The sequence below is a fragment of the Protopterus annectens genome, chromosome 10.part0 (assembly GCF_019279795.1).
Source record: "Protopterus annectens isolate FY-2018-M chromosome 10.part0, PAN1.0, whole genome shotgun sequence".
NCBI classification, from domain to species: domain Eukaryota; kingdom Metazoa; phylum Chordata; order Ceratodontiformes; family Protopteridae; genus Protopterus; species Protopterus annectens.
Genome location: NC_056744.1, coordinates 974,286,891 through 974,302,613, shown reverse-complemented (window position 1 = coordinate 974,302,613; position 15,723 = coordinate 974,286,891).

Below are 15,723 nucleotides of genomic sequence, written 5' to 3'. Positions count from 1 at the left end.
ACCCCTGGCTAGGCAATTAAGAAGGGGGAACCAATGCTGCCTTGGTCAAAAGGGAGTCAGCAGTAGGATCTTTAGTTTGTCTCACTGGATCATTAGTAAACCTTTGGGAGAAGCGGAAGTGGCAGGAAGGCATATAGGAACCTTCCTTTTGAATGAAAAAACATGGTGTCCATTCTCCATGCTTGTGGAGCAGGAGTCATGGAGCAGAAGGGAGGAAGTTATTTGTTGTGGTCCAAGGCAAATGCTTCTATCTGTTTGATACTCCTTTTGTGGAATATTCCTAGGAAGACCTCCATGTTCAGCATCTTTTTGCAAGGGTCTTCTCTTGATCTGCTTAGAAAATCTACCAATGCATTGTCCTATGATGGGATGTAAATTACTTGAAGGGACTAGGTACAGGTTTTATTTTTTGGCCTGATCCCACATAATAGGAGCTAGTCTGCATAACTGACAAGATCTGGACTCCCCACACTTGTTTTTGTACCACATGACGATAGTGTTGTCTGTAAAAATTCTGAGAAGTCCTGGAGCCCAGAAGTGAGAGAAGATCTGCAGGGCCAGAATTATTGTCCACATCTCCTTTAGGTTGATACGCTCTGACTTCAGATTTGGTGGCCAATGGTTCAGGGATTCCATCCATACCCCTCCAGGTAATGTCTGAAACATTTCTGTCATATCCACAACTTGATTTCTTTCTTAAAGCAGGGAGAAGAGGAAACTGTGTGTCCAGAGGATGTGAGTGCTGAGACTAAATTGATTTCATGTATCACAAGAACTTTCTCGTATGGAACCTGGCAAAGGGCACTATAGATATGGTTGCAGCCATGAATCTCTGTGTCCTGAGGATTTCTGTTGATGTGCAAGTCTCAAGGGGTAGGAGAGACTTGAAATAACTGAAGACACTCTGTAATTTTTCCAGAGGCAAGGAAGCCTGCATGGGTTTGGTGTCTAGTCTACAGCTTAAAAAAACTAGGTCTTGGGTTGGCTCAGTGTGGATTTATTGAAGCTGATCAGGAAATGCAGACTTTGGAGTAGGGACACAGTGAAGCAAAAGAGTTTGTGGAGAGAATGCTTGTAATAATAGGTCATTCAAGTAAGGGAATATTTGAATTCCCTGAATCCTGCAAAAAAGCTATGACTGGAGTCAGACACTTTGTGAAGACCCTGGGGGCTGTAGAAAGTCCAAAAGGCAAAGCAGAGAGCCGAACATGTGATGAGTAAGTTGAAAACCTTAGAAATTTCCTGAAGGAAGAGGGAGTGGAATGTGGAGGTAGGCGTCTTTTAAATCCAAGCACACCAGAAAGGCTTGTGGAAGTATGAAGGGTTGAAGAGTTTGGAGGGACAGCACCTTGAAAGAAGGGACCTTGAGAATAGTGTTGAGACTGGACAGATCCAATATAGATCTCCATTCTTCTTATTTTCTTGTAATAAGGAAATGTCTGGAATAAAACCTTTTTCTTGAATACTGTTGTGACACAGATTCAGTAGAGCCTTGGTCAGGCAAGGCTTGAATAATGAGAGAGACTAAATTGATCTGATTGTGAGGGACTTCTTTCTTTCTGTCACCATGCTGAAAAATGGAGAGGACCCATTTGTCTATGGTAATGAGCTGCCACTTTCCTATAGAAGACGTGAGTCTTTTTTTACAGATGAGAGATTGGGACCGGGGGGGGGGGAGAACATAGGGTAGTCAGGCTGACTTGTCTAGGTAGGGAGACCTCCCAGATTTAGAATATGGTTTGTCTTGGAATCTTTTCCTAGTCATTTTCTTGGCCTTATGAGAGGGTCTGGACTCCCTACATGCAAAGGAAGTGGGCTTTGTAGGGTAGTTTCTCTGGTATCTGGGAAATGAAGTAAGGAAAATTTGTCTGCAATCCTTCACCATTTTCCCCTGTTCTTACATGGTTTTAAGTAAACAGGCTGCATCAGGGCTAAATAACAGATCTCTATTCAAAGGATAATCTGGAAGCTTGGCTTTAATGTCCACAGGGAGGGACTGAGAGAGCAGCCATCATACCTTCTAATAACAGAACCTGAGGCATCTGCTCCAGAGGAAGCTTCCACTGCATAATAGCTGCATTTGATGCTCTGCCTAGCCACTAGGGAAGCCTGAGCAACCATAGACATGGCCTGTTGCCTACTGGCTGGTCCTTCCATAGACACCAAAGTTTTGTTTAAGTTCCCTAAAATAGACAGCAAGTATTTAGTCACGGGTATGATAATTCAGAGCTCTGAAGACTAGTGTGGAAGAGGTATATAACTTCTATCCCAATCTATCTATTGCTCTGCTGTCTTTATCTGAAAGAAGACATCGGCAGCAGGTAGGAATTCTGAAGGTTTGTCTGTAGTCATAAAAACCATGGAAGGATCTGACAAGGAATCCTTGTACAGAAACTTTAAATCTTCAGGTACTTTATAGAATCTATCAGGCCTTTTAGGAGCCTGTAGCTGGGAGTCAGAAGCAGTGGATGTAGATGCAAAGACATCGAAAAAGGCCTCCAGGGCATGAGGGACAGGAGAAGGAGTACCAACTTCTACATAATTATAATATCTTTTTGCAAATCAGAAATTTGCTTTGATTCCCCATTCAGAATGTTCCATCATGTTACAGATAGTTTCCCCAAATGAAGCTTCTGTAACAGGATAATCTGGGAGTCATAAGAGGCCACTTGGCCTGGATAATGGATCTAAAAGAGTAGCTCAAGGAATGCTCATCTGAGTCTGAGTCCACCTCATCCACAGAAGATGATCCTAAATGTCTTTTTTAGGGTTCAGCAGGAGTAAGGAGCAGATGATGCAGAAGATGGTGGCTTGAGTGCCATTATGGCCATAAACAGGCCCTGGGAGAAATAACTCCACTCCTTTTCCTTGGACAACTCTGAAGAGGAAACATTTTAGCATACCACAGGTTCCAAGATCTCAGTGTTTACATCCGAGTCCAAATGGGCAGACTTCTTCCTCTGTATTGGCGGGACTTTAGGGATGGAAGGGTCTGCCATCTTGGCCTGTCAAGGTGTCAAGGCACGTAAGGTGCTGGATTTCCAGTTAAGTATTGAGGGAAGAAAGTGTTGTTTCAATAAGTTTTTAAGTATGAAGCACACTGGCAGATCATACAGTTCTTAGAATCATGCCTGCACCTAAGAAGAAGAAGAGGCACTGAAAGTACAGATCCATGTAGGGAATCTGCCGACCACAGTCCTGCTTTCCCATCAGCTGACATCTAATAAAGTGCCAAACATCAGTACTAGTAAGAAATCCAAGGAAGTTTCCCCAATGGGACACTTATCTGAACCAGTGAAGGCTAACAGTACCAACGAGCATGTGTAGAACAGACTGACAGGAGCAGGACCTGCATTCAGACTGGCAGTGAGATAGTCTGAGGCTTTACATTCATCTAGGTCATACATCATATGTATGGGTCTATGAAAGTTTTGGATCTGGTATGTCCAGTTTATCTGGCTTGATAGCCCCACCATTTGGAATACTGCAACAGTGATCTAAGGAAGGACACTTAAGTGCTCTGTATAGGAATTTCCTAACCAAGAGATCCAGCTGCAGTTAGGGGGAACTCTGATTTTGAAGGACTTCATTGTGGTCTTAGAATGAATACAGTGTAAGATCAAACCTCAGTGGGTAGACAGTTTCAGCCCAATAAGACAAAAAAAACTGGATTTGAATAGCTCTATGGTCTTATTGATGTTTAGGAAGTATGAGAGATCAGAGTATTGAGAACATTTGTTAACAGAAGATGTGAAATCTAATTGGTCAGGGACTCCAGAGGAATGGGGTATTTTAAGAAAGGATAAAGCAACATTATATGAATTACTGCTCATACTAGGTTGGACTATAAGCCACGGTGGTGCAGTGGTAGCGTTGTTGCCTCACAGCAAGAGGTTCTCCCATTTGATTCTCGGCTGGAGCGCCTTCTGTGTGGAGTCTGCATGTCGAGTGGTGTTCGAAAGACATGCGTAGAATGGGTGTGCCTTCATTGAAGGTTGGGTGTCGAGCTGGCATCTCGGCACCCTTAAAAAAAATCTATTGCCAATCATTAACGGACTGGAGTTCCACTGTGGCGACCCCTAACCGGGAAAAGCTGAAAGAAGAACAACAACTAGGTTGGACTAAGATTGGGTCTATAAGGGTGAAACATTGGCCCTTATGGATCAAATGGTGGGCTGTTGTTAGAAATGATCATCTTCCTTCTAGGGAGCACTATATCCCGGCTTCATAAGATTTTTTGGGTAACTAAAGCAGTTAGTACAGATAAGTAACGATGAGTATGGGACTGGGAACCCGATTTGTTGCAAAGGATTTATGGTTTAAGACTATAACACTACTAAGTTATCCTACAAAATCCAAGACTGTACAGACTTTTAGGTGGGAATGTCTTTTTAAATATTTCAATATGTCAGTGAGACTTTGTGTCAGGTTTCCAAGGTTCCCTTTACTTGCTGGTGAAGTGGGTCAGGGGAAACTGAAACTGTATGTTCTGCGACTGTACAGAAATTGGATACTTTGAAAAAAATGTTTTTGAATGTCTATGATATATTATGGGCTAATACTGTGTATTTAACCCCAATTTTTTCTGCTAGGACTCAGTCCTGGTAGAGATCTGCCTGATGGAGAGAGGAATTTAAATTTAATTATGTTGATTGGGAAGAAAATATATTTTTATTTTATTTACTTATTTTGACATTTGTTAACTGGGTATGTCCGACTGAGCATGTGCCCTTTTTCAGCGGAGGCCCAGGAAGAAAAAGCTCCATACAGAACAACTATTAAAGCAGAAATAGCACACAATACAGAAAACTTTAAATACATTACAGATGTTAAATACAGAAGTACTGCACATACATAAAAATCTCAAAATACAGTACAAAATAAAATAATTTGCAAGCCAAGAAGTAAAGAAATATGAAATAAAATACTACTAAGTAAAGAGTAGAAGAAGAAGAAGACGGTACATAGAAGGAATAGAAAAGACAATAAAACAATAGCTTGAATATTTGCCTGTGGTACTATTACTGATGTAAACATAAATGTGCATGTGAAGCAGAAGAATCAGGGGAATTAGAAAGTGGCACACTACTATGCTACTTGTATTGGGGAAGGGGTGAAAGTGATAGGCATGTGAAGTGAAGGATGAGTGGGGACAGAGTAAGGTAGGGTATCAGGAAGTTAGATAAGGGGAGAGTAAGAGGGGGAGATATGAAGATGAGGTATCAGGAGAACAGTGAGGCATGAGGGGGTGGGAGGAGGAGATGAGAGAGTTAGGTGGGGTTTTGGCAGGGGCAGAGCCATGAGTTCAGTAGAGTCTCTTTTAATGCCTTTTTGAAGTTGAAGGTATTGGATATAGTTCTGATTGTTAGAGGATGCTTGTTCTAGGCCAAGGCTACAGAGCAGCAGTATAGGTGTTGGCCAATTGTTCTTTTGGTCTTGTAGATTTCCAAGAGAAACTGGTCAGATCCAAGAAAATATATCCAGTCAGTCCTGGGTAAGGTGCTCCTTCAGAAAAAATACTCAAACAGTAGAAACGACAGAAGAAGCTCGCCACAGCTGTTTTTTTCACACTGTTTAATCCAAGTTAAAAGCACAGGATCCAAACAATAAGTAAGCGCTTTCACGTTATAATAAACGCTTCATCAAACTTCTAAGACATAATTAATACAAGATGCCCATACCCTTTATAACCTTTTAAAAAATTCTAACAACTCAATCATGTAAAATAAGTCATTATGACATCATAAACATCAATTAAACATTTAAATGGTTTATATTAAGTATAGATGCATACAAAAACTTTTTACAAGGAATAAATTAATATAAATAACTAGGAATATATATATGATTAAGTTTTTTTGTGTTTTTAATACATGTTTACATTAGATTGTTTTATGAAGTGCTTATTTATATGTGTATATGTTTTTGATTTTTATGAGAAATGTTTCTTATATATACATATATTTCAGATGATATTTAATTATTTATATAACTTTGTACAGGGGGGGGGGAAATATATATATATATATATATATATTTGAACTAGATATTTTTTAGATTAGATGTGTGATAAATACAAGTAAAATGATGTTTGATTTTGTTTAGATGCCTACTTTTCAGAAAAGGTTATATGGTTTTAAATGTTTAATTAATGTTTATGATGTCATAATGACTTTTTTTAGATGATTGGGTTGTTAGAATTTTTGAAAAGGTTATAAAGGGTATGGACATCTTGTATTAATTATGTCTTAGAAGTCTGATGAAGCGTTTATTATAGCGTGAAAGCGCTTACTTATTGTTTGGATCCTGTACTTTTAACTTGGATTAAACAGTGTGAAAAAAACAGCTGAGAAACTGGTCATAGTTCTAGAGAGAGAGATTGGGAGTATAGAAGGTGATGAGGGATGAGATGGTGAGGCAGTAGGCAGTATTCACTAAAGCATGGAAAAAGGAAGGCCCACATAATATTCAGGGGGTTTGATTGCTCATGGATTGGGAACTGGAGTTAAGTAGGGAGATATGGGAGAAGGGTACTATAGTATCACAAAAATGAATGCTTTGGGACAGTAATTATAGAGAAGGATGATTGTGGTGTTGTAAAAATAGATAGTTATGTTGATAATGGGATGGACACACTATGTACAGCTTGATAGATATTTAACCCTGTAACTGATGGATAATTGAAGGGGTACTGGATCTAAAGATGATAATTAAGTGAATGGATTAAAGAACACAGCCTGACTGTATTTTGTATGTGGGATAAAAATTCAGTTGATTTTATGTCATTTTGTCATTTGCAATACTAATTATGTTTTCTGTTTTAATCTGTATTTAAAAAGTTATTGAGGGAAAAAAAACACATAAAAGGACTGCTGGGGAATAAGCCGATGCCCAAATAGGAAGTTGAAATGTACCAACAAGTTTAGTTGCTCTTACCCATACAGACAACACTGGACGTCCTTCCATATCACTGTTGCAGTATTCTATACTAAAGGGATCCCCTGCAGATGGCAGCCCAACATCTGGCCAGTATACCAAAGCATTAGGTTTTATAAGTACATCATACATCGCACGTATGCTTCTCGTTCATGGCATAGGGCATGACGGTGTGATGTACAGATGTATATAATTCAGAACTTCTATGCAGCCAGTCTGAATGCCACTTTTGATCAGCGGTCTGAACACTCCTTCAATTGTGCTGGTTACCAAACCATTTTCAAATAAATGCCCCATTATCTCTTTTATTTTGTTTTTTCTTTGGTTGTGAGTTTACGTGTCATCCAGAAAAGGAAAATGTCAGTGTGGGAGACAGAGTCTCCATAAGGACAATCATGAACAGTGTCTTTTTTGCTTGGGTACTACTCATGACCATATTTAGTGTTCAATTTGTCAAGCATTTGTCCCTAATACCCTTCTTAGCTGTCTCTCCTCCTTGTCTATCTACGTAGAGAACCAACATCTTAAGTTGTTGGCGCAGGATGCAACAGCAGAATTGTCCCATTCCAAGGGTCAGCCATCTGCCAAAAAGAAGACCAAAACAATCAGGTCAGATTTGGCTGCTTTACTGCTTTCCCTGGACATCTTTTTCTCTCTTGAGACTGTTGAAAGCCTGAAGGATCATTCTGGTCGTTCTGTCGAATTCCTCTGGCATGACCACTTCAGAGCTCGCCATGGATGTAGCTTCTTGCACATCCTCGGAGGCTCTGCAGATGTCCATTACAGATGTTGAGGGAGAACCTAGGCTGATCATATATGAGGGACCCAAGGGTGGTCCGCAGATCCTGGTTTGGGAGGAGATTCCCACTACATTGAATGTCGGAAAGGGTATGAACCACCTAAGGTGTTTTATTGCTGATGTTCCTTTGAAGAAGAAGTAAATACCCCTCAGGGCAACATGAATGCTGACTGCATTATAAACAGCTCTCCCCTTGGCACTGGGGAACAAATGGGTGGTGGTCATGGCTGTACAGTCAGCAGGCATGGGTGCCATGAAGAAAGAGTAAAAATGTTCACAGTGAATGCAGGACAAGGGTAAGGCTTTGTCTTGCCATCTCTCCTGCTTGTGATTTTCATGGATGGGATATGAAGTTGCATGAAGGTCTGGACAGCATCTAGTCTACAGATATTAGAACTGCATCTTTGTTGTTTGTAGATTACTTTTTCTCTAAATCTCAGCTGTCTGTGTCAATTGTGCACTGGAATGATTCACTGCTGAGTTTGAAGTGGCTAGGAAGAAAATCAGTAGCTCCAGATCAGATGTCATGGTTCTCTCTCCTAGAAAATAATGGATCATTCTTTGCTAGGTAAGAGAGAGAGGTAGCTACCCCAGGTGGTCGAGTTTAAGTGTTGAAGATAGAGAGGGCTGGGAGCTTGACCAGTGAATGAGTATATAAGTGGCAGCATTACAGGTGATGTTCCAAGATATGAAGAGAAAAAAGGAAGAAGCTATTAGTTTACCAGTTAGTTTATATCCCCACCCTCAACTATGGACACAGGCTTTAGGGTGACTGCAAGGCTGAGACTGTGAAACAAGGAGCAGAGTAAGGTTCCTTTGTAGGGCAGCTGAGCTCAGTCTCCACAATGGACTACAGTGCTCAACAGAGACAGTGCTGCTCCATGTTGAGAGGAGTCACTTGAAGTGGATCGGTCACTTCATGAGAGTGACCCCTGGCTGCTTCCTATAGGAAGTACACTAGCTGCAACCAACAGGAAAGAGGCCCAGGACCAGGACCAAGAAACACTGGAATGCTTTTATCTCTCTGTTCATCTGGAAGAACCCATGGATCCTGTAGGATAAGCTGAGAATATTTACAGGGGATACAGAAGTCGAACAACAAGGAGAAGAAGGACATCTAGTCAACATTCATTTGAAGGAAATATAAATTCAGCCAATTAATGAGAACTGTTGAAATAATTATTTTCCCCCTACTCTGAAGTACAATGATGTTGTGGTTAAGTATAATAAATAGAGATGGAGGTGATCCCTGCACTGTGGTGGGGGTGAAGGGCTACACCCCCCTCCAAAAACAAACACTTATTTTCAAAACTTTGTCAAACCGGCATTTCAGCTAATTTATCTATAAGAAAAGTAGATGACAAATGCCTTCTGACACAAAACAATCTGACTGAAAACATCTAAGCATGACTGAAAATCTCAGTGATAATTCTGCTAATTTTGTAAACATGGAATGGTAGAAAATGCATCTCTGATAAAAAATGTTTGTAGCAGATTTTTTCCTAGCTTTGCTAATTAGATGTGCAATGTTTATAGTTTACATAAAAAACTGAATTGATGCTTTGATCTTTATATATATAGGCAGATAATATGTGGAAAAAATAGGATGAATTATTTGGGTGATTCTGCAAATTTTCTATTTTGTAAATGGGTTTTTAACTTTTTACCCAATCGTACGTAATTATAATATCAAATAAATCATCAATGTGTGAGGGCAGGGCACATGGGCCTTTCTTACTTGATTTGAGAATGTTGGTGTTATGCTGTTTCCTGTGCATGAATTTTGACCTGTGGTCAGTCTTCTCTAATATAATTCCGTGTGTGTGTGCGTGTATGTGCATGTGTGTGTGTGTGTCTGTGTGTGTGTGTAAACAGATTAGAACTATCAGCAGTGTTTTAGAAGTTACAGGTCTAGTATTCATTTTACTAAGATAAGACTTGTGATACTTGCACTTTTTGACCAATATCTGAACATGGTTTCATGGTTCTGTTTTCTTTTCTTTTCTTTTTATATATATATATATATATATATATATATATATATATATGTTGTATATATATATATATATATATATATATATATATATATATATATAAAGTGACACTACCCTCTGTCTGAACATATCTGAACATGGTTTCATGGTTCTGTTTTCTTTTCTTTTATATATATATATATATATATATATATATATGTTTTATATATATATATATATATATATATATATATATATATATATATATATATATATATAGATATATATATATATAAAGTGACACTACCCTCTTTTTATTGTGTTTTTTTTTCTGGGTACTGCTCAAATGGACAGCATAATAAAAATAAATAATAATGCTTCTAATCATTTTCAAAAACTGCCCGAATCTTTAAAATCCACCTCTGACTCACTTCCCAAAGGACAGTACCTCAGGAATGTAGATGTGGTTTGCACATAGAAATAGCCACCTTCTGTTTTTTTGGTATGAAAACTCATAAGAGTACACACTGCTAAGTCATTGATAAAGCCAACTATGCAAGATGCTGCACGTGTTATCACAAAATGTTTCATACTTTAACGGAAGGATCGATAAATATTTATAATTAAAGAGCAAACAGCTCAAAAGGTAAATTAAGGGATTCTTGAATAAGAATATAAAAACAACACAGAGAAAAAGACTATAAAATCAACAATTGAGAAAGATTTGGACTTAGAAATAGACAACAGATGTTCATCGTGTTTCACTGTTGCAGTCATTACACTTGGGTTATCCTGCTGGCAGGCTGCTGCCTGAATTCCAAAGTCCTGGTCCGGCGTCGGTTGCTGTCGCCTCTTCCCTGACGTCAGTGCACCAGGGGTATATAAGATGCAGCCAACGCCATTTTCTTCAGTTTTTCTTGCCCCAGATGTCAGGTGCCCCCAAAAGGGTAGGCTAAAAAATTTGCAAATAAAAAAGCATGCACAAACATAAACGTTTGCTTCCTCTACAAGCAATTACACCACATAGGTTGTATAGAATAGAGAAGTACAGATAAGTCCCAGCAATGAAAGGGGGGTGGTGGGAGGGTAACCTGGACTGCAACAGTGAATACACTCGAACATCTACATTTATGGCAGGTACACAACTGTACTATGTTCACCGTGTTTCACTGCTGCAGTCATTACAACATGACCCTCAACTACTAAGCCTATAAGGCAAGCCAATATACTATCCAGAACTTCAGTCATAGGGAACTCCATTATACATCATAATGATGTCCCACTCGCCAGGCTGAACAAGGAGAAAATAACAGATCTGATGTTGTTGCTTTCATTTGATCTTCAAGCCATAGATTCAGGTCCGAACTTGGATCCGAGTTGGCCGCATTACATAGCTTGGTTCCAAGAACTGATCTCCCCCTCCTCCACCCATAATTCCCCACTCTACCATCACTACTTCAGATCTCGTTTGCCGCCATCACAAACAGCAGCTTCCAGATGAGCTCCTCCTGGAATTGTTTATTAGGTTACTGTGTGTAACTGTTTTTTTTTTGCCTTTTCTCCACCTTTCTTCCCTTCTTACTGTTTTTTTAGTGTGTTCTTCACTCCAGCAAAATAAATAAATAAATAAATAAATAAATCTTACAGACAGGCTTTACTTTCTTCTTCCTTTTTCTTCTACCATGTCCGAATGCCCCTAAGGCTGGATTTTAAAAAATCACAGGGTGTGGGCACAAAATACCACCCTCCGATACCCACACCTTATGTGTTTATTGCTTGGGTGCTAGTCACCCAGAAACATCCTGTTCAATCTGCGAGGGCTTCAACCAGCAAGCGCTGACAGACAGGAGGAACAAACATTCTCAAGGGCCTGCTTCCCTCTTATTCCTCTACACAGGCCTCTCCTTGAGGAGCCCAAACTCCCTCCAAACCTGACCAGGAGGTCCCAGCCAGATCCAAAGAATTAGATAAAAGCCCCAAGGAAGACAGGCCCCGTAACAGGCCTACAGACTCCAGGGCTTCTTGTTCTCCCTGCTCCAAGAGAAAGCACTCCTCTCCCCACCCATCCACTCCAAGGTTCTTAACTGAACCTACTCTGCCCACACTTCCCCGGTCCTCACCTTCCCCAGGCACCACTCCAGACCGGGGTCCATTGCTTCATCCACAGGGTCCTCTCACTCCTTCGCCAATGCTGAGATGGACAGAACTTTGATGTGTTTTCTACATGCACAGATGCAGATGGGGGTTCTGCCTGCTCCATCTCCCTCCAGAGCTGTGAGGACCCAACCCTGACCTTTACTTTTGTCTCCTCTTCCGATCCAACTGTCGGGTTTTGGAACCCTCTGGTCTGAAGCTCCCAAGTGTCGAGACCTTGGTGCCAATGGGTATTCTTACCACGACACTGATGGTAGCTCTGAGTGCTTTGGCTCCAACCAGTTCAGTGCCAATAGATTCTCAGAGTTGTGACTTCGGTGCAGAGTCCAAGGGGGTGGGCATCGGGTTTAAGGCTTATGGATCCATCCCTATTTCTCGGCACCTCAGCGTTTGACAGTTCGGCTCCAATGGCTTCCTTTGCACCAGGGACTGGTGGGGCCTGGGGATTTTTGATGCAGGTGGCTTTGGCTCAGGCAGAGTTGTCCTCAGGTTTTTGAGCTCCTTTAGCATTTGAGGTGGTGCAGAGAGTTCTCTTCACTCCAGTGAGAGCCTCAACACTCCCAGCCTTGCTCCACAACTTGAACCCCAACAGCCTTCTGTAGGCTCCCCAGATCTTCCCACTGAGGAGACCCACAAAAAGCATAAGTGCTAGAGGAGGGACTTGGACTCGCCTCCAGAGTCCCCAACAATGACAGTGATTTTGAGGAAGGAGAAGGGTCCCCCAGATACCCACCTGATGATGTCACTTTTGGAGACATCATGGAAATCCTCAGGCATAAAGTTGGGAGGTCTACCCAAAACCCTAATCCTGAAGAATCAGTGTTCCTCGAGGCCTTTGGAACAGGACCTTCTACTTCCTAGTGTCCCCCCTGTGGATCCTTTGATAGACCTTATTTCCTGCAGGGCGTGGAAGGAACCGGACATGGTAGAGCCAATACCCCGTTGCCTGACAAGGTCCTTAGTGCTCCCCCAGACAGGTCCCATTGGTCTAAGGGTATCCCTGTTGATGCCATGGTGGTTGCAGTGGCCACCAAAAAGGAACTCACTTAAGAAAGTTCCACTGTCCATCCCCCCTAACAGGGAGTCTAGGGCTTTGGACAGATTCTGGAAGTGGGTTTATTCTTCAGCAACCTTTGCTCTGAGGACACTAAACTATTTGGACCATATCACCAGGCTTCAGAGGGATCTAATAAAATAGATCACTCAACCTCCCACAGGGTCCACACCTGAAGAGGAGAAGAGATCTCTCTCTTCAAAGCTGACCACCCTCACTGCCATATCCAACACCTGTATGAGGCTACTTTCACATGCTGCGGAAGGAACCTCTAGAGCAGCCAGTTCCAGCATTGCTATTAGATGCCATGCCTGGATGCAGCTTTGCCATTTTTCTGAACCCTTCAAGCCATCATTCACCAATGCCCCTTTCGACAGATCAGCCTTGTTCAGTCTGTCTGTTCGTGACACTCTTTCCCAAAACAAGAAAGATGGGAAGATGCTTTCTACCATAGGGATCCACTTTGCTACCCTACAAAGATCCTTTTCCCAGAAAGTAGTAGTGGTGGTAAGAAGATGTAGTTCTGGAAGTACCAGAGCTCTTCCTTTCAGTCTCAGGGAGATGTTTCCTCCAGAGGCAGAGAGGGAAACAATGGATGCCACCCTAGGGGCAGAGGGGATCCCAGAAACCAGGGTTCCCAAGAACCTTTCTCGGAGAAACCCTTTCTGCATCCCTGAGGGGTTACTTGACTGCTACACTCTGGAGGTAGTCAGGAGCTATCTATCAGTTCACCCAACAGCCTGTGAAGCTATCACTACAGACCGTTTGGTGTTGACCATCATATCCAGAGGGTATAACATTCCTTTTCTGTCCAACCCCAGACCCAGAAAAAACCTCCCCAATGTTCCACCTGATCTGAGAGAGGCAGCAGCCATGAACATTTCCGGTCTGCTAAGAAAAAGAGTCATCCAGCCAGTCCCTCAGACCAGTCTGGATCAGGCATCTACTCAAGATTCTTTTTGGTGTCAAAAAAAAAACAGGTGATTTGAGACCTATACTAGACTTCGCCGATCTAAAGAAATCAGTTGCCAAAAATAAAGTTCCAGATGGTCACTATTCAATCCATACTTCCCATGTTACAGGAGAATGACTGGATGTGCTCCATAGACCTTCAGGATGCGTACTACAATATACAGATGGGTAGGTGCTCCAGGAGGTTTCTCCGCTTCTGGTTGAGAGCCAGTCACTTCCAGTTCCAAGTACTTCCCTTTGGTCTCACTACAGCCCCCAGGGTGTTCACTAAAGTCATGGCAGTAGTGGCAGTTCATCTCAGACTGCAGGGTTTCCAAGTATTCCCATACCTGGACAACTGGCTCATAGCTGCTTCCACCAGACATCAACTATTGCTAGCCAGGAATTACATCTTGCAACTAGCTCAGTACTTGGGAATTTCTGTCAACTTGAAAAAGTCACATCTGCAGCCAGCACAAGTCCTAGACTTTATAGGAGCACATCTCGACACTTTACAGTTCAAGGTCTTTCTTCCCCCCACAATGAATCCTGTCATTACAACTTCATATCAGACAAATCCCACACATTCCATGCCCCCCAGCAAACCTTGTCCTTCAAGCTCTGGGGTCCATGGCTGCAACCATTACCATTATTCCCACAGCCTGTCTTCATATGAGAGTACTTCAGTGGACCCTGGCAGTGCAATGGTCTCTCTTGGATCTTCCGCTCTCTCATCCAGTTCGATTGTCAAGGGTATGCAAACTTTCTCTGATGTGGTGGCTTCACTCTCAAAATTTTCTGGATGGTCGTCCATTCTTACCTCCTACACCCTCAGCCATGGTGACCATGGACACTTCTCAGTTGGGGTGGGGGTGGGGCATTACCTGGGACACAAAGTGCAGCAAGTTCTTCGCCCTAATTCCTCCACCAGGGAAATCTCCAAGAGACGCTCTAGTTCACACACACACACACCCCAGTCTTCTGTATGCATTCCCTTCCTTGCCTCTTATTCCAAAATTCCTTCAGAAAACCAGGAGGTTGAACTATAAGGTCATCCTTATTGCCCGATTCTGGCCTCAACAAATCTGGTTTCCCATGCTATGGTCTCATCTGTTGTGTCCTCCATGGACTCTGCATCCATGTCAGGATCTTCTTTCACACCCGTCAGGTTGCCCTCACCTGGACATTGTCAATCTTAGGTTGACAGCTTGGCTAATCCACTTCCCAATAATGGCTAGAGTTCCTGGGCTGTCGCCCTCTGTTAAGAATATCAATTTAGCAGTCCACAAAGCTTCCACTAGGAAAATCTATGCTGGTAAGTGGAAGAGATTTTCTATCTGGGCTCAGCAAGACAAAGTTGACCCTTTTTCCGCTCCTATTCCCTTTATCTTGGATTTTCTTTCTAACCTTTTTCACAAAGGTTCCAGTTTATCTACCATCAAAGTGCAACTAGCAGCCATTTCTAACTACCATGTTGGTTTTAATGCTTCTTCTTTGGCTTCTTCTAAACTTTGCAAAAATTTTTCTCGAGTACTTTCCTTCTCTGCCTGCCTGTTAAAGAAGTCATTCCCCCTTGGGATCTCACTTTAGTCCTTCAAGCCTTAGCATCTCCTCCCATTGAGTCAGCTGCCAAAGTGGATCTACAATTTTTATCCTGGAAAACTGCCTTTCTTGTAGCTATTACCTTGGCAAAGAGAGTTTCAGAACTTCAAGTGCTATGCATCAAGCCCCCGTACCTTATTTTTCATACCCTCTGCACTAATTTATCATTTGTCCCAAAAGTTGCTTCGGAGAGCATCAGTCAAGAGATCCACCTACTGATGTTCTTCGTGTTTCATTGTTGCAGTCATTACATT